The sequence below is a fragment of the Coenobita brevimanus genome, chromosome 15, assembly GCF_032717465.1.
Source record: "Coenobita brevimanus isolate Jiangsu-jjx chromosome 15, ASM3271746v2, whole genome shotgun sequence".
Lineage (NCBI taxonomy): Eukaryota > Metazoa > Arthropoda > Malacostraca > Decapoda > Coenobitidae > Coenobita > Coenobita brevimanus.
The window spans coordinates 31,109,700-31,134,884 of NC_136968.1; the positions used below are offsets into that span (position 1 = coordinate 31,109,700).

General features: G+C 49.9%; 1 protein-coding gene across 1 annotated transcript in view; it reads left to right on the top strand.

Annotated features, from left to right (window-relative positions):
- Window positions 1-25,185, top strand: part of LOC145390724 (uncharacterized) — a 94,097-nt gene that overhangs the window by 29,264 nt on the left and 39,648 nt on the right. The gene's annotated exons all lie outside the window — the stretch shown is intronic.

The following is a 25,185-nucleotide window of genomic DNA, read 5'->3' on the forward strand; positions in this document are numbered from 1 at the left end:
GCTCCTCTCTTCACCCACGCCATAGAGTAACAAACTCATACTGTCCATGGTGCAAGGCAATAGAAGAAATAGTAGAACACTTCCCACTACGCTGTCCCTGCTTCCATTCCTGTCACACACAACTACGAGACCGCCTATATCTATATGCTCTGGGAGTCCATTTATTCACTGAATCTGAGGCTGGATTTACTAATCTTCTATACGAAGTGTTCCCTGACTGTGCTCAGGAGGATCCTCAGCAGGGTATTGAATGTATGTTGGTCCCGAGTGGCTGTGCTGGCTTTGGGATAGGCAGTGGTGACGAGTCGCCGTACCTGGATGAAAGTGTCATCAAGGCTACCGTCGTATGTGAGGGCATCGAGTTGTGAGAGAGCAACAACTCTGCCAAAGGAAGATGTACCTGCCTGTTTTACGATATGTGTGAATTGGTCCCATTTTAGTTCAGGGACGATTTTCGTGGCTATGGTTGCCACAATTTTGCTCAGGTGAGGCAGTGTGACAGCAATTTTCTCCCTGTCGTTTTCAAACCCTATGTCTAATAAGGGTTTTACCATATCCAGGTACACATCAATGTTGTATCGTTCGGCGTTGAACTTTGGCAGTTGAATATGTGGTTTGGCCGCCATTGTGTAAGATTTCCCTATTTGTTCCTCCGTGTTCTAATCGGATCCAGAACCAACGCTTGCCACCAGTGTTATGCTGGATGTTTTTAGACCGACTTCTCGTTCTAAAGACACCAGCGACTGAGCGGGATCCTCTTTCTAGACCGGAAATAGAACACTTACAAAGGAACAGGGCATAAAAACTCGGCAGTATATCTTAACAAATCTATTGTCTCAGTTCAATTCCCTTTCAATATACATACAGGATACACCGAATGTGAATGGGGTTGAGTGACAGGTTACTTAGTGTTAGCATAACATGTCACATGGGCACAGTGTTTACATCTGAGTTAATACATGGGAGAATTTCACACAGCCGTGGTGTTACTGTTCATACACTTGGTGTCTTTGGACTATACATGGCAGGTTGGTCTCTTTGCCACACACTAAGATATTACTGCAGTTCTGCGATGTTCAGACATATGCACAGAACTCTGGATAAATTAGAATAGAGACCTTTATGGGTGGTGTTTCTGTCTCACTGTTTTGTCACTGATAGTCACTTCATCGTAAAGTCTTTAGCACGACACTGGGATCTGGAGGCATCGTCACTGGGCTGCTGAGGCCTGGGCTTAACTGAGGTGGTGCCCAGGAGTGGGAGGGTACCCTTCTGGGGAGCCCTCCTGTAGAAGGCATGGGACAGCTCTCGGAGGTGTCGCGGCCCGGGTGTTTGTCTGATCTGGGGTGCAGGGAGGCCCGTTCCTGCTCCGTCCTCGACCTGGTACGGGGCCCTCGGGACTGGGGCCAAACAACATCAGGAGTCGGGCCTGCCGCTTCTTGCTCCTAGCGGAGGGCTGACGGTGGGTGGGGCCAGAGCGGTCCCCCCCCTGGGGTCCGTGGGCTGGCCCTGGGAAGCCCGGGATTGCAGTCACCTCTAGGTCGGGGCACCATCAGGGGTTGTCTGTGGCACCTCATCCACAGGGCATCCATCATGATCTGGCGTCGTCCATGGGCAGACTGTAGGGCTTGAACCTCCCCTTCAGCAACAGGACATCGCCACCACTCCTGGAACGGCAACACCGCCGGTGGACCACACCTGGAGGGATAAAGAAAAGGGCATCCCACGCAGCTGAGGGGTGGAGAGTGGGCCGCTAAAGGGACCCTCCCCTCTGGGAGAACCTTCGGGACTGTGGACGAAGGGCTTAAGGTGGCCATCCCTTCCCCAACGCATACAGTGGCCATCGTCGTGGTTCCACAGCCCCTTGGGGTAGCAGCAGAAGGATGTACAGTGGCCGTTCCTTCCCCGGTACGTACAGTGGCCATAACCGTGGGGCTGCTCCCGAAGGAGGAAGAGGCAGATGAGGGACGTACAGTGGCTGCTCCCTCCCCGGCACATACAGTAGCCGTCGCCGCAGGTCTGCCTGCCCGACGGGATGTAGCTGAAGGATGTATAGTGGCCGTTCCCTCCCCAGTATGTACAGTGGCCGTTACCGCGGGGCTACTTCCGTAGGAGGAGGAAGTGGATGAGGGACTTATAGTGGCCGGTCCCTCCCCAACGCTTACAGTGGCAGGTGGGACTCAGCCCCCATCAGGAGTCGGGCTGTGAGTTCTCCCGCCTCCCCCTCTCCTAACCACGCCGCCACCCCACCGACAGTGAGTGACAGTGAAAGTGCAGTAACAGTGAAATAGTGACCTGAATATCGGGCAGTGTATTATCCAAGGGAATCTAAGTCCGAGATATTTTAATGTGTCATAGTCACGATTTGGGCAGATAGTGAAATAGTGAAAGAAAGAAGGAAGACTCAACTAGAGTGCAGTGATTTCAGTGAACATTAGACTCGGCCTTCATAGTGTTATTTCTCTGCACTACGAGACCTGTGAATAAGTTGCCCATCCTAAGCACAGTGTATATTCCCTGAAAGTGACCGTGACCTATGCCCCTGCCCAAAAGACCTTAAATATTGTTCGTTGTGCTATTCACCTATTGCCCTGAACTATTGTCCAAATAGTATCCTGCGTGATAATACTGCCCACGATCTTATAACTGCCCAGATTCCTTTGTTGAGATATCTACCTGTTCCACATACAGAATTTGTCAATACACGTGTAAGGTTGTTGCCTTGAGTTTTTGTGACCTCCCTCTCTCTAATTTGTCTAAGCTCCGGTCTAGAAAGAGAACCTGGCTGCACACTAGGCGTTCAAGGGACGGGAAGCCGACCCTAAAACACCTAGTGTTATGATGGATGTTTTTAGGGCGACTTCTCGTCCTAAAGACACCAGCGACTGAGCGGGGTCCTCTTTCTAGACCGGAACTAGAACACTTACAAAGGAACAGGGCATAAAAACTCGGCAGGACATCTTAACACATATATTGCCTTAATTCAATTCCCCTTAAAATATACATACAATGGTATAGAAGATGTGGAACGGGCATAGTGACAGGGTAGTTAACAACAGTACATCACGTCATACATACACTGTGATAACACCCAAGTTATTGTACAGGAGAATAATACAGAGGGATGATGACACAGTTCATACAGTCCTTTCTCCTCCGTCTTTAGATAGCATACTGGCCTGTTGAACTTAGGAATTGCCACAACACTTGTATATAACTCTAGTCCTGGGTACTTAGGCACTGACACAGTACACTGGGTGCGTTAGGTTAGAGACACTTTCACTGGTGATATTCCTGTCTCACTGTCTTTAGAATATACGGGCACTGTCATTTTCAAGTCTTTGGTACGGCACTGAAATCTCACTGTGTCGTCACTGGGCTGCTGATGTCTAGGCTTAGTCAAGGTGGCACCTGGGAGTCGGAGGGAGCCCTACAGGTGAGCTTTCCCACAGTAGGCACGGGACTGCTCCTGGAGGCGTCACAGCCTGGGCGCGTTTCTGGTCCAGGGTGCAGGGAGGCCCTCTCTTGTCAGGGCCTCGACCTGGTGAGGGGCCCTTGGGGCTGAGGCCAAACAGCATCAGGAGCTGGGCCTGCCGCTTCTTACTCCAGGCGGAGGGCTGACAGTGAGTGGGGCCAGGGTGGTCCCACCCTGGGGTCCGAAGGGTGTTCCTGGAAGGCCTAGGACTGTTGTCGCCTCTAGGCTGGGGCACCGTCAGGGGCTGGCTGTGGTACCTCATCCGTGAGGCGTCCATCAGGCAGGCTTGTGTTGAGGGAGGACAGGAAGGGGGGAGGCGATGGTAGTGGCGAAAGTGGTGTGTGAGGTGGGAAGGTTAGGAACAGGGGTAGGAATAGGGGAAGGTAAAACAGAAGAGATAGTGAGAGGAGAGCAAAAGGAAACATGACGTTTCTCCCTGTCGTAGACTGGGGGGGGGGGGAATGTGAGTTGGCCCCCATCATTACGGTGGAATGCGGGAGCGGTGGGGGGCGCCTTCTGTGCCTTCTCCGTAGCATTTTCTTTCCCTGAGGCTCGGGGCAATCGGCGTATGGTGGGGAAGCTTGTAGGCGCCCTTGTGTCGTATTGCTGCGCCGGGCAGCTTTTAGCTGCTCACTGATGTCGTGGATTGGGCATTCGTGGCAGCAAGAAAATTCCCACGGGTTAATAGCGATGATATTCGTGGGGAATTGATTGATTTCGCCGATGTGTTGAGGGATCGAGTGGATGGCTAGAAGGCGCCTCATTAAATTGATATCTTTATCCAGGTCTCTCGTCAGGTCATGTATTGTAAAATGTTCTTTAGTGAAACCAAGGAGGATCCGGTGTATGTTAAATATAAGCTGTTTCCGGTTTTTTGCGTCTGTTCCCGGGTAAGCAGTGGTGACGAGCCACCTAGCCTAGATGAATGTGTCATCGAGGCTTCCGTCGTATGTGAGGGAGTCTAGTTGTGATAAGGCGATAACTTTGCCCAAGGATGGGGTAACTGCCTGTTTCACGATATGTGCGAATTGGTCCCATTTTAATCCCGGGACGATTTTCGTAGCTATGCTTGCTACTGCTTTGCCCAGGTGTGGCAGTGTGACGGCAATTCTCTCCCTGTCATTTTCAAAGCCTATGTCTAATATGGGTTTTACAATAGCCAAGTACACATCGATGTCGTATTGTTCGGGGTTGAATTTTGGCATTTGGATGTGTGGTTTGGCCGCCATTGTGCTAGATTTCCCTGTTTGTTCCTCCGTGCTCTGATCAGATCCAGAACCACTGCTTGCCACCAGTGTTATGCTGGATGTTTTTAGGGCGACTTCTCGTCCTAAAGACACCAGCGACTGAGCGGGGTCCTCTTTCTAGACCGGAACTAGAACACTTACAAAGGAACAGGGCATAAAAACTCGGCAGGACACCTTAACACATATATTACCCTATTCCAATTCCCCTTACAATATACATACAATGGTATACATGATGTGGAACGGGTATAGTGACAGGCTAGTTAACAATAGTACATCATATCACACATACACTGTGATAACACCCAAGTTATTGTACAGGAGAATAATACAGAGGGATGGTGACACAGTTCATACAGTCCTTTGTCCTCCATCTTTATATAGTGTACTGGCCTGTTGAACTTAGAAATTGCCACAACACTTGTATATTACTCTAGGTCCTGGGAACTTAAGCACTGACACAGTATACTGGGTAATATGCGCCCTGCCGCAGCCAGACCCCCCATCCTGCTACGAAGCCGCATCCCCACCCCCATCCCAGGAGGACACCACGGTGGGCCGGATGACAGTTGCCCGGCCCGAGAGTGAAACGGGCCCAGGTACACCCCGGCCATATGTCCCTCTTCTCAACCTGCTCAACTACAACATCGCAGGGAAACAAGACTACTCCCCTGCCAGAGCAGCCCTCGCCAGGATTGGGGTGGGACTGCTCTAGAAACAGTCCCAGGCAGCACCGCAGTAATGGTCACTGTATGTACCGGGGAGGGAACGGCCACTGTACGTCCCTCAGCTGCTTCCCCCTGCAGCCCCGCGACGATGGCCACTGTATGCGTCGGGGAAGGAACAGCCACTGTACGTCCTTCTGCTGCAGCCACATCTGGAGCACGCCTTGGTGTGTTAGCTACTGAGCGCACACCAGTGGGCAAAGGCAGGAGGACTGGAACCGTGACAACGGCCACTGTAAGTGTTGGGGAGGGACCGGCCACTATAAGTCCCTCATCCACTTCCTCCTCCTCCTAAGGGAGTAGCCCCGCGGTAACGGCCACCGTACATACTGGGGAGGGAACGGCCACTATACATCCTTCAGCTACATCCCGTCGGGCAGGCAGACCCACGGCGACGGCTACTGTATGCGCCGGGGAGGGAGCAGCCACTGTACGTCCCTCATCTGCCTCTTCCTCCTTCGGGAGCAGCCCCACGGTTATGGCCACTGTACGTACCGGGGAAGGAACGGCCACTGTACATCCTTCTGCTGCTACCCCAAGGGGCTGTGGAACCGCGACGATGGCCACTGTATGCGTTGGGGAAGGGATGGCCACCTTAAGCCCTTCGTCCACAGTCCCGAGGGTTCTCCCAGAGGGGAAGGTCCCTTTAGCGCCCACTCTCCACCCCTCAGCTGCGTGGGATGCCCTTTTCTTTATCCCTTCAGGTGTGGTCCACCGGCGGTGTTGCCGTTCCAGGAGTGGTGGCGATGTCCTGTTGCTGAAGGGGAGGTTCAAGCCCTACAGTCTGTCCTGGACGACGCCAGATCATGATGGATGCCCCATGGATGAGGTGCCACAGACAACCCCTGATGGTGCCTCGACCTAGAGGTGACTGCAATCCCAGGCTTCCCAGGGCCAGCCCACGGACCCCAGGGGGGGACTGCTCTGGTCCCACCCACCGTCAGCCCTCCGCCAGGAGCAAGAAGCGGCAGGCCCGACTCCTGATGTTGTTTGGCCCCAGTCCCGAGGGCCCCGTACCAGGTCGAGGCCGGAGCAGGAACGGGCCTCCCTGCACCCCAGACCAGACAAACACCCGGGCCGCGACGCCTCCGAGAGCTGTCCCATGCCTTCTACAGGAGGGCTCCCCAGAAGGGTACCCTCCCACTCCTGGGCACCACCTCAGTTAAGCCCAGGCCTTAGCAGCCCAGTGACGATGCCTCCAGATCCCAGTGTCGTGCTAAAGACTTTACGATGAAGTGACTATCAGTGACAAAACAGTGAGACAGAAACACCACCCATAAAGGTCTCTATTCTAATTTATCCAGAGTTCTGTGCATATGTCTGAACATCGCAGAACTGCAGTAATATCTTAGTGTGTGGCAAAGAGACCAACCTGCCATGTATAGTCCAAAGACACCAAGTGTATGAACAGTAACACCACGGCTGTGTGAAATTCTCCCATGTATTAACTCAGATGTAAACACTGTGCCCATGTGACATGTTATGCTAGCACTAAGTAACCTGTCACTCAACCCCATTCACATTCGGTGTATCCTGTATGTATATTGAAAGGGAATTGAACTGAGACAATGGATTTGTTAAGATATACTGCCTAGTTTTTATGCCTTGTTCCTTTGTAAGTGTTCTATTTCCGGTCTAGAAAGAGGATCCCGCTCAGTCGCTGGTGTCTTTAGAACGAGAAGTCGGTCTAAAAACATCCAGCATAACACTGGTGGCAAGCATTGGTTCTGGATCCGATTAGAACACGGAGGAACAAATAGGGAAATCTTACACAATGGCGGCCAAACCACATATTCAACTGCCAAAGTTCAACGCCGAACGATACAACATTGATGTGTACCTGGATATGGTAAAACCCTTATTAGACATAGGGTTTGAAAACGACAGGGAGGAAATTGCTGTCACACTGCCTCACCTGGGCAAAATTGTGGCAACCATAGCCACGAAAATCGTCCCTGAACTAAAATGGGACCAATTCACACATATCGTAAAACAGGCAGGTACACCTTCCTTGGGCAGAGTTGTTGCTCTCTCACAACTCGATGCCCTCACATACGACGGTAGCCTTGATGACACTTTCATCCAGGTACGGCGACTCGTCACCACTGCCTATCCCAAAGCCAGCACAGCCACTCGGGACCAACATACATTCAATACCCTGCTGAGGATCCTCCTGAGCACAGTCAGGGAACACTTCACAATCTATGATCCATCAGGAGACGTGGACCAAGACCTGCAGCTTGTACAACGCCTCCTCGCTGCCCGCCCCACACCTCAACCAATACCTGCAGTCAGTAAGTTTCCCACAAACAAGGCGGCGCCGCATAAGCAACAGACGCCCTCACCACAACTCACTACGGAGCTGTCACCCGCCATACCCAAGGCTCACCCTCCGACGAGACCCTCTCATCCCAAAGAAAACTCCAGTTTGATCTCCATAAACCCGTGGGAATTTGCCGCTTGCAGTCGCAGCTGCCCTCTGCATGATATACGCGAGCAGTTGAAAGCCACACGATGCAGGGCGGCCCCACAAGGGCACCGGAAGGTGTCATCTCTGGACGACGATGCACCAGAAGACGATGCTCCACTCCTCCCTTACACAGATCCAGGGGAAGTAGAACGTGATGAAGAGGGCACCATACAGCAGATGGATTTTGAGGTCCGCCCCCGCACCTCCCCACGGTGGCGGGGGCCACTTCACATAAATACAGATCCCCAGTCTATGACAAAATACAGCTGAATGGGGTCAAGGCAAGACTATTGGCTGACACTGGACCGGCCAGATCCTCCCCCTACTCCCATTTGTACTCCCACCACAGCTCTGCCTTTGGCCCCCTTCTCCCCACCTCAGCCAACCTCGTAGATTCGGGGGACGGCCCCCTGCCTATCCGTGGGGAAACCCGGGACCTGCAGACTGACACCCACCAACAAGCCACTGCAAGACACCCCTTCATCATCTTCGATTCAACCTGCTGTACATACGACGAATACCTGGGGCTGGACCTGCCACAAAAGCTTTACACCAACATCGCCTGCCACAAGCGCCGCCTCCACTTTCATCCAGTCCCCCTCCCTTCACCACCCATGCAGTACGTGCACACCTCCACCCCCCACACACCCCCTTCCTCACCACCCTCAAACACTCTGCACGTGCACTCCCCTCCACCCTCATCCCTCCCGTCACCCACCACTACATCTTCTAACCCCTATTCTTCTCCTTCCTCTCCTACCACTCTCCTTCCAACTTTTTCTGCCACCATTGCTTCTGCCATTACCATTCGCCCCACCATGAGGCTTGGTTACAATTAAACGGACCCAGCAGTACCTCCGTACTATTCTCACCAAACTTACCGTCTGGGCCCCTTTCATCATGTTTATTATCTCCCACATTCCTCCCCCCCCACGTCCAGGCAGTGCGAATCGCCAATCTCACCGCCACACCATTCACCCTCCCTCGAGGGATAATACTAGGTGACATGGAAGAAGCCCAGCCTTGTGAAACACCCTCCCCCTCTCCCAGCACTATACCTACTCTACCTGACCACCTCTCCACCCACCAAGCAAACAGCCTCCGACAACTCCTCCTGGACTTCCAAGTCCTTTTTTCATCTGGCCCAGCAGACATCGGGCACACCACCTACCTGAACCACGAAATCCACACCACGGGACCACCCATCCACCAACCTGCACGACACAAGAACCCTAAGCAATGGGCAGAGGAAGACTAGCAGGTCCAGGACATGCTTGATGCCGGCATTATTTCCCACTCCACCAGTCCCTGGTCCTCCCCCCTCATGCTCGTTAGAAAAAAAGGATGGCACCATGCGGTTCTGTGTTGACTACCGTAAACTCAATGATGTCACCACCAAGGACGCCACTCCCCTACCCAGAATAGACGATTCCCTCAACTCACTGCAAGGCTCTTCATGGTTTTCCACCCTCAACCTGCAGTCGGGGTACTGGCAAGTCCCCGTCCACCCAAAGGACAAACAAAAAACGGCCTTCTTCACCAGCAACGGCAAACATTATGAATTTAACGTCCTCCCTTTCGGACTTTGCAACGCCCCAGCCACGTTCTCCTGCCTAATGGTGTCAGTCCTGAGTGGCCTGACCTGGGAGATCTGCCTGGCATATCTAGATGATGTCATCGTATTCAGCCAAACTTGGGCCAACCAACTTTGCCACCTCAGACAGGTATTTACAAGAATACGCCAGACCGGACTTAAACTCAAACCTCCAAAGTACGTCCTAGCCGAGAGATCCGTCTCCTTCCTGTGACACGTGATCAGAGCCGAGGGCATCTCTCCCGATCCCAACAAATTGCACGCCATCGCTGACCTCCCTTTACCTAAGGACGTCCACGAAACGTGCACCTTCCTCGGACTTATCTTTTACTACAGGCGTTTTGTCAAAGGCTTTACCGACATTGCCAAACCCTTGCACGATCTCACAAGGAAAGGCGAGCCTTTCGTCTGGACAGATGACCGAATTGCAGCCTTTAACACCCTAAAAAACAAACTAGCCTCAGCCCCAATTGTCGCTTTCCCCGACTACAACCTACCCTTCCGTCTCTATACTGATGTTTCCCTGATTGCCATCGGCGCAGTACTCACCCAGGTGCAGGACAGACGGGAACACATCATCGCCTGTGCCAGCTGCACCCTCAACCAGGCAGAGAGAAATTATGCTGCTACTAAACGTGAGTGCCGAGGCATTATTTGGACCTTAGATTACTTCCGATCCTATATTTCAGGCACCCATGTAGTCATCATTGCTGACCATCAATCCCTCCAGTGGCTGCAACAATCCAACACCACCAGTGCCCAACTTATTCGATGGAGTGAAACATTCAAAGAGTTTGATTTTGAAATGTCATACCGACCCAGGAAGCTGTACACAAATGCCGACGCCCTCTCCCGCCTACCCATCAATTCAATCCGCACCAACACAGATCTTATCCAAATGTGGCAGGCCAAACAACGCCTCCCTTGGATACCACTGCACACCTTCGCCAAATTATACCAACATGGCGAACACCTGTTTAAAAGATGGCCACATCATACTAGACCCTACCGCTGCTCACGATGCCATGCTTTACCTCCACGCAGACAACGGCATCCACCTCGGCATGAAAAAATTACTACGAGTTTTCAACAACATATACTGGACGCCCAACCCTTTCACCATTGCCAAAAACATCATCCAAACATGCCGAGCCTGCTCCTCGGGTAAAGATACCACACGCACAGCTGGACCGGCGGGAAAAATCACCGCCCACAAGCCATGGCAATTACTGTCAGTTGACATAGTCGGGCCTCTAACACCCAAAGCAGGCTGCAAATACATCATTACTTTCGTTGATACATATTCCAAATTCCTCATCACCTGCCCCACAAAAGAATATAATGCAGTGACAGTAGCTGATGCATTGGTCCGCCATGTCTTCCCTTATTTTGGGATCCCTCAGGCCCTACATTCTGATAATGGCCAGAATTCACTGGCAAAGTCTGGGAGGAGTTAGCCAGTCTATTGAGCTATCAGATAACACACTCCTCCCCATACTGGCCCCAAGGAAATAGTGTCTGCGAGAGAAGTCATCGTTCTCTCCTTAACCAGGTATGGGCCAGGATGATACAAACAGGCAATGACGACTGGCCAGCTCATGTGAAAATTGTTCAATGCGGCCTGAACACATGACCTAGGGATGATGGAATCACCCCCCACGAGCGAGTCTTCGGCGAAGCCCCGCTCCTGCTGCCTCTCCGCCAACACCTTCAACCCCCTCCCCCGCCCACTACCACTGACCCCCTGCATCACCTCAAGAGGTGCCTCCACCACCTCCAACAACAACAGGATTTACAGCCAGACACAATCACCTCCAAACCCTACAAACCGGAAGACTCTGTCGTCATGGCACGTTTACCTACCCCTGACAAAATATCCCCCCGATTCAAAGGCCCCTACACCATCATCAAGGTACCCAACCCCTACCAAGTTATCATCCAACAGCATATGCATACACGCATGTACAGTAACCACCACGTGTGCCCCTTCCAACCCACTGACAATAACATCCCACCATCCCGCGCACCACACACCTCCCGCTGCACAGCGCTACCCTCCCCTCCTTCCAAGAATCAACCCACTGATTCATACTCCTACTCCTTCTCCCCCTCCCCCTCCACCTCATCTGCCACAACCTCCTCTCCCACCACACCCTTACATGCCCCACCACTGACATCCTCTGATTTCGGATCATCTCCAACCTCCCCCCCTACCACACCCTATATGGACGCCCAGCCATCACCTCCTCCAACCAATAACTTCCAATCTCCGACCCATACCCCTAACAACGCAGCAACAACACATCACTCCATGACAAATCCCGCCATGACCACCACGGAATCTACCACCTGCACCTTACTGCCATGACGCTCGCCCCCATCCACCCTCACTCCCCCCGTCACCACCCCCCAGCACCACCTCACCCACAAACTCCCCACATGCATCAACACCACCCACCACCCACACTGCCCAAACATCCACGCCTCTCCACCCTTTACCCACCGATTACGCCCACTACACACACCACTCCTCACCACCACCCGCACCCACCCACGCCCAAAACAGGACACCCACACCACCACGTGCCCTGACAGTGTCACCTCCCACGCCTGTCCTCACTACCACCACCACCAGATCCGGATGCCTCTCACGCCCACCAACCAGATACACCCTTATGCCCACTGCTACCTCACCAACATCACCACACTCACCACCACACGTGACACACACACCCAGTACTAGCCCCATCACACTCAGCCTGCATCAGGCAAGCTGGAAATTTCCACCGATCCAATTCCTCAGGGGGAGCCACCACTCCTACCCTAACCTCCCCCATAAAAGGCCGAGGACCTCACCCCTAGCCAGTATACAGCCACCAACCCTGCACCAAGCACCACCAGCAGAGATGTGTATCCACAGAATTGTCTGACATCCCCCACATGGACTGGGACAAAGAGTACAGGGGACACACCAGCTCCTCCACAGCCTCCGCCACACTCCACACACTTCCACACTCCATATCACATTCAACCCTCACCAGGAACCAAACCACATAACCCAACACTGGACCACCCTCCTCCAACACATCACACCTGCACACCAGACCTCCACTACAAGTACATACCACCTCCAATCACGGGGCCGTGACATCTTTACCACATACGGTGGTAATATGCGTGCTCCCATGGCCAGACCCCCCACCCCGCTACAGAGCTGCATCCCCATCCCCACCCCAGGAGGACACCACGGCGGGCCAGCTTACAGTTGCCCAGCCCAAGAGCGAAATGGGCCCAGGTTCACCCCGGCCATATGTCCCTCTTCCCCTCAACTTGCTCAGCTACAACATTGCAGGGAAACAAGACTATTCCCATGCCGGAGCAGCCCTCACCAGGATTGGGGTGGGACTGCTCCAGGTACAGTCCCAGGCAGCACCACGGTAACGGCCACTGTATGTACCGGGGAGGGAACGGCCACTGTACATCCCTCAGCTGCTTCCCCCTGCAGCCCCGCGACGACGGCCACTGTATGCGTCGGGGAAGGAATGGCCACTGTTCGTCCCTCATCTGCCTCTTCCTTCTTCGGGAGCAGCACCTCGGTAACGGCCGCTGTACGTACCGGGGAAGGAATGGCCACTGTAAGTCCTTCTGCTGCTACCCCAAGGGGCTGTGGAACCGCGATGACGGCCACTGTACGCATCGGGGAAGGGATGCCCACCTTACGCCCTTCGTCCACAGTCCAGAGGGTTCTCCCAGAGGGGAAGGTCCCTTGCACAGCCCACCCTCCACCCCTCGGCTGCATGGGACGCCCTATTCTCTCTCCATCCAGGTGTGGTTCCCCAGAGGTGCTGCCGTTCCAGGAGTGGTGGGGAGGTCCTGTTGCCGAAGGTGAGGTTCAAACGCTACAGTCTGCCCCTGAATGACGCCGGATCCTGACAGACGCCCCATGGACGATGTGCCACAGGCAACCCCTGATGGTGCCCCGACCTAGTGGCGACCGTAGTCCCAGGCCTCCCAGGGCAATCCCACGGACCCCAGGGTGGGACCGCTCTGGCCCCACTCACCGTCAGCCATCCTCCAGAAGCAAGAAGCGGCAGGCCCGACTCCTGATGTTGGTCAGCCCCAGTTCCGAGGACCCCTTACCAGGTCGAGGCCGGAGCAGGAACAGGCCTCCCTGCACCCCAGACCAGACATGCGCCTGGGCCACGACGCCCCTGAGAGCTGTCCCATGCCTTCTGCAGGAGGGCTTCCCAGAAGGGCTCCCTCCCACTCCCGGGCGCCACCTCAGTTAAGCCCAGGCCTCAGCAGCCCAGTGATGAAGCCTCCAGATCCCAGTGTCGTGCTAAAGACTTTACGGTGAAGTGACTATCAGTGACATAAAACAGTGAGACAGAAACACCACCCATAAAGGTCTCTATTCTAATTTATCCAGAGTATTGTGCATATGTCTGAACATCCCAGAACCGGTGTAATATCTTAGTGTGTGGCAAAGAGACCAACCTGCCATGTATAGTCCAAAGAGACCGAGTGTATGAACAGTAACACCACGGGTGTGTGATATTCTCCCGTGCATTAACTCAGACGTAAACACCGTGCCCATGTGATATATTATATTAGTACTAAATAACCTGTCACTCCATCCCATTCACATTTGGTGTATCCTGTATGTATATTGAAAATAAATTGAACTGAGACAATAGATGTGTTAAGGTATACTGCCGAGTTTTTATGCCCTGTTCCATTGTAAGTGTTCTATTTCCGGTCTAGAAAGACGACCCCGCTCAGTCGCTGGTGTCTTTAGAACGAGAAGTCGGTCTAAAAACATCCAGCATAACACTGAGTACGTTAGGTTAGAGACACTTTCACTGGTGATATTCCTGTCTCACTGTCTTTAGAATATACGGACACTGTCACTTTCAAGTCTTTGGTACGACACTGAGCTCTCACTGTGTCGTCACTGGGCTGCTGATGTCTAGGCTTAGTCAAGGTGGTACCTGGGAGTTGGAGGGAGCCCTACAGGTGGGTTCTTCCGCAGTAGGCACAGGATTGCTACTGGGGGCGTCACAGCCCAGGCGCATTTCTGGTCTGGGGTGCAGGGACGCCCTCTCTTGTCAGGGCCTCGACCTGGTGAGGGGCCCTCGAGGCTGGGGCCAAACAGCATCAGGAGCTGGGCGTGCCGCTTCTTACTCTGGGCGGAGGGCCGACGGTGAGTGGGGCCAGGGCAGTCCCGCCCTGGGGTCCGAGGGGTGTCCCTGGGAGGCCTGGGACTGCGGTTGCCTCTAGGCTGGGATGCCATCAGGGGCTGGCTGCGGCACCTCGTCCGTGGGGCATCTGTCAGGACCGGGCATCGTCCGGGGGCAGGCTGGAGAGTGTGGATCCTGCCTTCAGCTATCGGGCCTCGCCACCACTCCTGGAACAGCAGCACCTCCGGGGAACCACACCTGGAGGGAGATAGAAGGGAGTTCCAAGCATTGGCCGGGTGGAGAGTGTGCTGCACAAGGGACCTTCTCCTCCAGAAGAACCCTCGAGACTGTGGACAAAGGGCATACAGTGGCCGTCCCTTCCCCGACACATAGTGGCCATTGCTGCAGTTCAACAGGTCCTTGGGATAGCAGCAGATGGACGTACAGTGGCCGTTCCTTCCCCGCTACGTACAGTGCCTGTTACCGCGGTGCTGCTCCCGAAGGAGGAAGAGGTAGATGAGGGACGTACAGTGGCCGTTCCCTCCCTGGAACGTACAGTGGCCGTTCCCTCCCTGGAACGTACGGTGGCCATTCCCTCCCTGGAACGTACAGTGGCCGTTCCCTCCCTGGAACGTACAGTGGCCGTCACTGCGGGTCTGCCTGCCTGACGGGAAGTAGATGAGGGATGTACGGTGGCCATTCCCTCCACGGTACGTACAGTGGCCAATACCGGGGTGCTACTCCCGTAAGAGGAGGAGGAGATGGATGAGGGACGTACAGTGGCCGTTCCCTCCCCGACGCTACAGAGGCCGTTGTCGCGGTTCCACCTCTCCTGCCTTTGCCTGTCAGTGTCTGTACAGTGGCCGTCAAACCGAGGCAGGTTCCAGATGTGGCTGCAGCAAATGGGTGCACAGTGGCCGTCCCTTCCCCGGTACGTACAGTGGTCGTCGTCACGGTGCTGCAGTGGGAAACAGCTGAGGGACGTACAGTGGCCGTTCCCTCCTCAGTACGTACAGTGGCCGTTACCGTAGTGCTGCCTGGGACTGTATCTGGAGCAGTCCCATCCCGATCCTGGCGAAGGCTGGTCCGGCCGAGACGTAGCCTCCCATCACTGCGACGTCGTGGTTGGGCGAGTTGAGGGGAAGAGGGACACAAGGTCGGGGCGCACCTGAGCCCGTCTCGCTCTGGGCCGGCACTGTGTCCACCTGGCCCACTGTGGTGTCTTCCTGGGGTGGGGGTGGGGCTGCGGCTCCGTAGTGGGGTGGGGGCTTGGCGGCGGGAGCGCGCATTTCACCTAGTATAAAAGTGTTCTACTTCCGGTCTCGAAAGAGGACCTCGCTCAATAGCTAGTGTCTTTAGGGCGAGAAGTCGACCTAAAAACACTTAGCATAACAGTAATATACGTGTAAGGTTGGTCGACCCGAGTTTTTATGCCCTGTTCCTCTTGTGTTTTCTAAATCCAGTCTCGAAAGAGAACTCCAGCTCAGTAGCTCGTGTTCTGAGGACGAGAAGTCGACCCTAGAACACGTAGCATAAGTGTTAGGATATAGCAATTGAGATTAAAAAAAAAAAAAAAGTGGGTGAAGAGGAATTAAATGTCTACATCTGCCTCAGCCTCTCCCCGTAACCAGTTTGAAAAGTCTGTCCTAATCTGAATAAAAATCTCCAGGAAATAAAAAGAATAGAATAAAAACAACGGACCCGGGTCTGAATAGGTTACCTTGTTAGAAATGAAAAAATAGGCCTAAAATAGAAATATCCCCGGGCTGTAGGGATTATGTCGGCACTTCTCACTTCACCCAACCCCTTCACTTCAAAATCATATCCTTAAAGTAACAAAATCGTTTGGAAATAGCAAGAATAAAATATAAATAACGGCATTGGTCTAAATATTTTGTTGGAAAATAGCAAGAACATTAAAAATGGCGTCCCGGCGCGAAGGGATTATTAGTGGTTCCAGGTATTCTCTGTATTCATTATTTTGTATTAGCTGTTCACTGTTGTTAGGTCCCAGTCTGAAGCTGTTAATGCAGTCTATAGGCCCATCTAACCCCCCATAGTTCGAAAAGTTCATTCTAAGCTTAACAGGATCGTCGGGAGATAGCCAGAATAAAATAAAACTGACATCCTCCACCTCCCCAGGCCCGGCCTCTTCCAGTTAGCCTCGGGGCGGGGTCCCTAGTGCCTGATCTTTTTATAGGGGCATATCACTTAAAATATTATTATTATTATTAGCAAATATACCCGATAAAATATAATTATTATCAGGCCCAATTTTCATCTATGGGAGGTATCTTGATGTGTTGCGATAAGGAGGGATGGGAGGAACGGAGATTTATTAATTCGCCATGGAAAAGTTTTTAACCCTTGCTGGCTCACGCGTGCGCCTCTTTTGACCACAGCGCCTTCGACCGTGGCGTTCACCGGCTGCTATTGACCGGGACGGCGTGTGATTTTATATGAATTGCGGCGCCCACCACTTCCATTTAAACCGCCTACCTCTTCATTTTCCCCCGCTGCATCTGTGTAGGTAAAATACCATCGGTTTTGGTCATTTGTAAAGCATCCAGCGTGGTAATAAACAGCTCATTATAACTGACAATCCTCCAAATTTCTGTTAGGATGTCAGCTTCCACACAGGTGCCAGATTACTGGGCGCCTTAGGCAATATGAAGGTGGGCTTTAATTACAGGTGGTTGAAAAGTGTGACACCGGATGGCTCTAGTATGACCGGAGGAGAGGTTAATTATAGGGAAAAAGACGATAAATTAGGGTATGTTAAAGCTGAAATAGTGGATATATGAGGTTGGAAGGAGAGTTGGCAACAGTGGAGGAGTGTTATTGTTTGGCAATCAGCTGACGGGTGACGGGGAGAAGCTTGCATTAAAATAACACTCAGCACCACCAGGCTGTCCAGGCGAGGCGTCCACTGCCATCAGCGGCAAGATTATACTCTCTGGTAAGTCACAAAGCATATTAGATGTCCTACATAATTTATCTAGAGCTTGAAGAGTCGTGCCAGTAGTTACGGCGAGTCGAGAACATTTCAACTCCCCCCCCCTCCCTTATTTTTTTTAATTGCGGTCAATATTGGATATTATTTTTTTTGTTAAGTAAAGAATGGAGACGTGCATTATTTTTACATACCGAATAAATAGTTTTAGTTTAAATCAGTAAGGCTTGATGAATATTAATAATGAGTTTTCAATATTTTTTACACAATGGAAATCAGTCCACCAAAATGGCTGTTTCTTGTTAGTGATCAATATGAATTAGAAAATAAGTAAAGGTAGGTTGTATGATAGAACACCAGTACCACATCTGATTATATTTTATTCAGGAAGATCATGCAAGTTTAGTAAAATATTAGGTAAGAAGGGTAAATAACTTATAACCACTTGATAGGCCTACACACTTTTAAAACTGATGTCTTGTATATATGATAATTGTGTTCATGTGTGTGTGCGGTTTTCTTGTTTGTATATATTTGCCCTTGCATGTATTTTCTTGTGTATTTTAATGAGTACAAACAAGAAAAAAATTGGTTACCAATAATTAGACCTGTTCTGTACAACCATTTTTTTTTTTTTTTTTTTTTAGCACTTTTTACAAAGTGGAAGTGGAGAGATAGTATGGGGCACAAGGCTTGAATAAATGCAGATGAAACAAAGATGATGGTATCCAGGGCTAGTGGCAGTACTGTCAAAGAAGAGGGAGAGTGGCCATGTGCGATCTGTCACAAGGGCGTGGGAAGTACCGTACAGTAATTGCATCTTGTGCAGTGTTTGTGATAAGTGGGTGCGTAAGAGATGTAGCGGTATTAGAGGTAGACTGCAAGATAATGCATATTTCATGTATGTGGTGTGTTGAGTAGAGCATGTGGATATTGCCAGGTGTGAAAGGATTGAACTTGCTGGTGAGAATCTTAAGTGTGTGGAAGAGTTTTCTTATTTGGGAGACATATTATGTGCTGGAGGTGGGACTGGATCTAGCTCTGTGGTTAGAGCGAGGAATGGTTGGAAGAATTTCAGGGGTATGATAATTGGGTGCAGAAAGTGAGAAGTGATAATGTTGTGAGTAGGGTGGAAAGGGGTAGACCGAATTTGACCTGGGACGAGGTCATTGTGGGTGACCTCATGGTTAAGGGGTGAAATAGGGAAGCTGCCAGAGATTGAGCAGCATGGAGAGCCACATTAGGTGACCAAGGCCAAAGCATTCTAGCATGTTGGAGCCTTCAGAAATGAAAACTTTTTGTGGTAATTTTGGTATGGTTTATTGATACTGACCCTCATTTCTGTGCCCAGGTTCCAAGTTACTAGTCATATTACCTACTCAAATCAAACCAATCCAAGCCTAACCTGATTGTAACCTGCCCTAACCCAGCCAAGACAAATGTAGACTTGACCTAATGCTGTTGGTAAGTTTTTGTTACCTTTACACCAAACTCCTTGAAAAAATTATTACTGGGTATTATTATTTATTTTTGTTACTAATATTGTTATTATTTACTCTGATGCATACAGTTCTAAAATCCATTTCTGCCAAAATACAGTATGGTAAACTAATCTAATCAAGGGTATTTTCAGAGGGGTAGTATTGTGACCTGTGTGAGATGCAGTCTCCTGCATGAACACACAAATATTCTAAATGAATTAGTTTATTTCCAATGGACATTTATAGAACAGTTGCTGACAATAATAGGTGCTGTGTTGTAAGTCTGTTGGTTGTTCATGGCATGAGTTTGTTGTAAAGGTAGAAAAAGCAAAAATATATCCTCTCCATTGCCATCTTCCTTTGCCATCCCTCAGGTTATATAATTGAAAAATTTACTACATCCGTTTTCGTTTTTGAAGGCTCTGACATACTTGCATGCGTTGGCTTTGGTTACCCAGTGGCGGCTCTCCATGCTGCTCGATCTCTGGCAGCTTCACAGTTTAGTCTTTTAACCCTGAGGTCACGCTCAATGACCTCATCCCAGGTCTTTTTCAGTCTACCTCTCACTACCCTACTCCCAGCATTAACACTTATCATTTTGTGCACTCAATTATCATCCCCCATCCTCTCCACATGCCCAAACCATCTCTATCTACCTTCCTTATCACAACACCAATACACTCCAGTCCCATCCTACCTCTCAACTCTTCCATCGTAAACCTAGTACCCCCAGGCCTTACCCTCAAGGATGCACTGCTTATCCACCTAATCATTGCCATTTCTATATGTTTCAACCTGCGAATATCCTCTTCCTTTACAACCCGGGTCTCGCTGCCATACAGCATTACACTCCTAACACATGCTGCATACAAGGATCCCTTAGCATGGAGAGAGAGCCCTCTCAATGTCAAGAGAGGCAACAGCACCCTGAACTTCTTCCAATCACTCCTCACTCTAGCCACAGAGCTAGCTCCAGCCCCACCTCCAGCACATAATATGTCTCCCAAATTAGAAAACTCTTCCACACACTCCAGACTCTCACCGGCAAGTTCAATTCTTTCACGCCTGGCAATATCCGCATGCTCTCCCCAACACACCACATACATAAAATATGTATTATCTCACAGTCTACCTCTAGTACCGCTACATCTCTTACGCACCCACTTATCACAAACACTGCACAAGATGCAATTACTTCCCATGCCCTTGTTACAAATCGAACATAGCCACTCTCCCTAATTATATTCTTTATTTCACAGAGAATACATAATTAGTATATTGTGAGAGATTTACTGACAGAAGGAACTAACCTGATACCTTGGTTGTACAGTCATAAGAAAAACTATCATTACCCCCAGGAATGTTTGATGCGAAACGAACGTTAGCTGGGCTATGTGGGCGGGTTCTTGCTGTTGGCCCTTCCCCTATCTGGTTTTGCCATATCACAATCCCATTACAAGAGTTGGAATAATGAGCAAGAATGAGCCATATGGCGGGGAAATATACAGTACAGGACGTGTTTGCGTTACCCTGAGTGCCCCGCCAGGGATTGATAATGAAACTCGGCATGTTTATTATTTTCCTACTACTCAACACTTATTATTTGTAGAATACAACAAATAAATTATTTTGAAGGGTATTAAATCAATGGGCATCTACTGTTTCTTTTTTTTATGATACTCTAGCAGGGGTGCATGAGATCATTTGTTTGCTTTAGATGGGTGGTTAAATGCTTCAGATAGATGCTTCAGACGTCTAGAGGCTGTCTTGGAAGCAGGGGGTGGGTATACAAAACATTAAAACAATGAGACTGAACATGTACAGTAATCCCTCCTCTATCCGATGTAATAGAGCCAAAGGCACTTCCGGAAAGTGGTCCCGTCTGGAAAGTGGGCCCCTGGCTCCTGGACTGGTACTTAAGGACCCTAACCTAGCCTAACTTTGAAAGCCATCTAAATAACCCCCTACCAGACATACATAGCACCTATTTCAACCTATTTAAGACCCTATTCACACCAATAATGGACATAAAATGTGAAATAATGAAAAAGAACCAAAGAATGAGGAATTAGAAGTGACTGTACCTCAGCCAGGGTATTTACAGCACATTTGTGGCCGGCTTTTCTAAGGCTTTGGCAGTGGTGAAAATGCTCTTGAAGCACATACAGTAATCCAGTGTTGTGCTGGACTTACAGCAATTCTTTGCACTGTATTATGGTGCTAAGGCTCAGTGCGTTTGGATGGTGAACTGAGTGAATTTTTCTCTTTGAAGGTTAGGTTGAAATAGGAATGTGTCATGTCTCCATGGTTGTTCAATCTGTACATGGATGGGGTAATAAAAGAGGTACAAGGTAGGGTAGTGGATGTTGGAGTGGCCCTGGTGAGAGAGGTTAGTGTTTGGAAACTCACTGTACTGTTGTTTGCAGATGATACTGTGTTGTTGAGTGAAGACGAAGGGGAGCTGCAAGGCTTGGTGGATGAGCTTGAGAGAGTGTGTAAGAAACGGAATCTAAAGGTGAATGTAGGGAAGAGTAAAGTGATGGTCTCTGAGAGAGGTGAAGTCAGTGAATATACAGCGAGGTTGGATGGTGAGGAATTGGAAAATGTGAGTACGTTTAAGTACTTGGGTAGTGTGATGAGTAAGGATGGAGGTTTGGAGGGTGAAGTGCTTGAAAGGGTACAGCAGGGAAGAAAGGTTGCTGGTTCCTTGAAAGCAGTGATAAGAAACAGGGAAGTGAGCATGGAAGTGAAAAAGTTACTACATGACAGTATTGTGATACCAACTCTAACGTATGGAAGTGAAGCTTGGACGTTGTTGGAAGGACACAAGTCAAGAGTGAGAGCAGTGGAAATGAGTTATTTAAGAGGAGCCTGTGGAGTCACATGGAGAGACAGGCTGACAAATGAGGATATAAAGGAGCGTTGTGGTGTGGATGTGGATGTGATAGGAAGCGTTAAGAGTAATACATCGAGGTGGTTTGGCTATGTGGAGAGGATGGAGGGTGAAAGACTGACGAAGAGAGTGTATGTGAGTGAGGTGGAGGGGGGAAGAGCGAGGGGGAGGCCGAGGATGAGATGGAGGTATGGGGTGGAGAGGTATTTGAGAGAGGGGGTTGTGAGTTGGGAGCAGGGCAGTGAAATGGCGGGGGACAGGGCGACGTGGAGGCGATTTGTTTGTGACGACCCCGAATGGGATTGAGGCGTCTGGCAATAGATAGATAGATAATGGGAGGCATTGTACTTCGCCTTAGCTCAGAGATAGATGCTTCATCACTAACCTGTTAATAGCAGTTCTACGAAGAAACCTATAAACCAGTCACAGTACTCAAAGAATCTTTAATGTTTCATTACTTAACACAGTGAATTTGGTGAAGTTTAACCTCCTCATAAGAGAGAAAAAAGTCCACAGTTGGAGCCCTTGTAGTATGGAGCTGAGGTGGTCGCCATCTTCTTTGTTTACAAACGGGAGCGCGCCATGAGGGGAATTTGCCTTCACATTTCAGACCTTGCCGTGCACGCACCATAGGTAGTTTATGCGCGTGGTTCGTTTTGGGGGGGTCTGGCACCTTGCCATGTCATAGAAAACCGTGCCATAGAAGGCTGTGCCATAGGCGACTTGACTGTACTTTTGAGCCTTTATTTCTGAAGTGATTATTGAAACTAAATCTACATGTACCATAAGAATTAGCCTAATCACCATGGATGGATGGACTACTTTTTTTTTTCCCCAAACAAAATGTGTCATAGCTTTGGAGACCTATCCAGCACGTGTTAGAATATAGCTTTTATTATAGTCTCTCTCCTAAGCAGAAAGTAGTTAGAAATGTAAAATAAAGTGTCACAAGAATGAAGGGGTTAATCTTGTAGGCCTGGCAAGAATAATACCGTACTGTATATCAGCATAGTTGACATACTACTGAACTGAGGCAGGAATTTTTTACAACTCGAGCCCCATTTCATGTAGGTGGTGTACTATTGCTAAATGTAATGGCTTTTTTTTTTTTTTTTTTTTTTTTTTTTTTTTTAAATCAAGGAGTTATGTTGCCTTTAATTTTTTAACAAGTTTTTTTGTAGCTAGATAGTCCTTTATTCCTTTTAGATGTCTGTCTATCTATCTATTGCCAGATGCCTTAATCCCTTATATGGGGTGGCCACAAACAAATTGCCTCCACATCACCCTGTCCCCCACCATTGCACTGCCCTGCTCCCACTTTACACCCACCATTCTTATATACCTCTCCACTCCATCCCTCCATCTCACCCTTGGCCTTCCCCTCCCTCTCTCCCCCTCCACCTCACTCACATACACTCTCCTCATCAGTCTCTCACTCTCCATCCTCTCCACATGGCCAAACTACCTCAGTGTGTTTTTCCAAACGGTTTCCTATCACATCCACATCCACACTAAACGCTCCTTCACATCCTCATTTGTCAGTCTGTCTTTCCATGTGACTCCACGGGCTCCTCTCATATAACTCATTTCCACTGCTCTTACTCTTGTGTCCCTAAAAAAACGTCCAAGCTTCACTTCCATAAGTTAGAGTTGGAATCACAATACTGTTATGTAATAACTTTTTCACTTCCATGTTCACTTCTCTGTTTATTATCACTGCCTTCAAGGAACCAACAACCTTTCTTCCTTGTATCCTTTCAAGCACTTTACCCTCCAAACTTCCATTCTTACTCATCACACTACCCAAGTACGTAAACGTACTCACATTTTCCCTTTCCTCCTCATCCAACCTCATTGTACATTCACTGACTTCACCTTTCTTGAAGACCATAACTCTACTCTTCCCCACATTCATATTCAGGTTCCGTTTCTTACACACACTCCCAAACTCAGCCACCAAGCCTTGCAGCTCCCCTTTGTCTTCACTTAACAACACAGTATCATCTGCAAACAACAGTACAGTAAAGGGAGTTTCCAAACACTACCCTCACTCACCAGGGCCAGTCTAACATCCACTCCCCTACCTTGTATCTCTTTTATAACCCCATCCATATACAGATTGAACAACCATGGAGACATGACACATTCCTGTTTCAACCCAACCTTCAAATAGAAAAACTCACTCACTAACCACATGCACTTCAGCCTTATCACCCTCATACTTACTCTTCACAGCATTCAACAACTTCCCATCTACTCCATATATTCTTAATACTTTCCACAATCCTTGTCAATCCACCCTGTCATGTGCTTTCTCCAAATCCGTGAAGGCTGCATACAATTTTTTTCCCTTCTCTAAACACTTTTCCACTAAAGATCTAAGAATGAATATCTGATCTACACAACCACTTCCCTTCCTAAAGCCTCCCTGTTCTTCTCCAACTAATTCCTCTGTTATTTCCCTAACTCTGTCAATAAATATCTCACTGTATACTCTTCCTAAAAAGTGGTAGGTGGGGGCACTCACCATCCACTCACTCGATGTAGTGCTGCCCTCGGGTGTCTGCCCTTTCCTCTCCATCCTTCTTTCCTTCCATTCTCTTCTGTCTTTCCTTCATTCTTTCCTTGTCCTTCTGCCTATGGGTGACTTTACACTCCCTCTTCCGTCTTTCTTTCCTTCATTCTTTCCTCTTCCTTCAGCCTGTGGGTGACTCTACACTGAGTGACAAGCCAAATGGTTTCCTGTACACCAGGAAACCATTTACTATGCTGGGTGGTAACCATATAACCAAATTTTGGTGCCTGGTGGTTTAGTGGGTAATTATTGTGCTCCAATCTGATTGACCCGGTGAAGGTTTATATCCAAGGGGTGGTTGGGGTTGATTGCTCACGTAATACCACTCAGGGATGAGTGAGACTGGTCACTCTCATCTTAAATGTCGGGACCAACTGCCTAGCCCCGGGCTCCTACGCTCCTCGTGGGGCGATGTAGGATTGGATGATGGATGGATTGATGGATTACACTAAGAAGACAAATGCCCGTATGATTATCACACACTTCTTTTTCCCCATTCCCTTTGTCTGTCTATCTATCTATCTATTGCCAGATGCCTCGATCCCGTTTGGGGTGGCCACAAACAAATTGCCTCCAAGTCGCCCTGTCCCCT